Raw genomic sequence first — 1,039 nt, 5'->3', positions numbered from 1 at the left:
AAAAGAATTAGTTAGCTTCCACATTGACCAAAGTTTATTTTTTAATAAGTTGTTCTGATAAAAATAAGAAGATAAGCTACTTATAGTTGGTATTATTCTATTTCTGACATCCAACCTAAGACTGACATGTACCTTATTGATACTGTTTTCAATGCTTTTAATATATTCTAGAATTGTTTTTTTGTAATTAAAAGATGGCATAGAGAAATTATCTCCTAGTTGTAATAAGCAACAAATTTTTTCCGGAATGTGCAAAGAAGTCAGGTTAATGAACCATTTATCTTTCAAGTTAGTCAAAGACGAACAAGAAAATTGCATGTCAATCTCAGAAGGATCTATATGAACATCGAACACAATATCTGTTTTTTGATGGACATGGTCAGTAGGAGAATTATGTTGTGGATGGTTATAACATATACTGTAATTGATAGGTTTGATGTCACGAGTAACTTCATATGCTTGTTTTTTTAAAAGCCAACTCATTTTTTTATGCAATCTACGCAATTCATTTTCATAATTATGTGTAAACATCATTTTTTGTTTATGGAAAAAGGATTCAGAAATGTAACTGGGAATGCATGATGAGATTTTTCTCACAACGTAAAGCGACTGTTTTTTAGAAGAGTTAATAGATCTATAAGCGTCGTTAAGTTCTATGTTGATTATCCGTTGAATGTACATTTTTGTCGAATATTTGTCGAATTTTTGTCGAGACAATCTTTGTACCGTTTTATAATGAGAAAGATTAAGTTTGTGGTTAACAATATAATGTAAATGTTGAGGTGTAATACTTTCATTTTTGCAAAATTTGAGAAACTGAATGCGAATCGTATTCTTGATAATGTTCTTCTGATGTTTCGACCATGATTTCAAGTAAGATACAGCGATTTGACCAAAGGTTAAATATATAAAAGAGAAAAACGAGATGTGTCGTTGACGCATTGTTTCAGCCAGCGTGTCAAACAATAAAACTTAAAATTATAACTCTCGAAAATGTCAAATAACATAAACATTAATGGGCTAATGAGAGTCACAGCTG

Source organism: Trachymyrmex cornetzi, unplaced genomic scaffold, assembly GCF_001594075.2.
Source record: "Trachymyrmex cornetzi isolate Tcor2-1 unplaced genomic scaffold, Tcor1.1 scaffold30, whole genome shotgun sequence".
NCBI lineage: Eukaryota > Metazoa > Arthropoda > Insecta > Hymenoptera > Formicidae > Trachymyrmex > Trachymyrmex cornetzi.
This window is presented reverse-complemented; position numbering follows the sequence as displayed.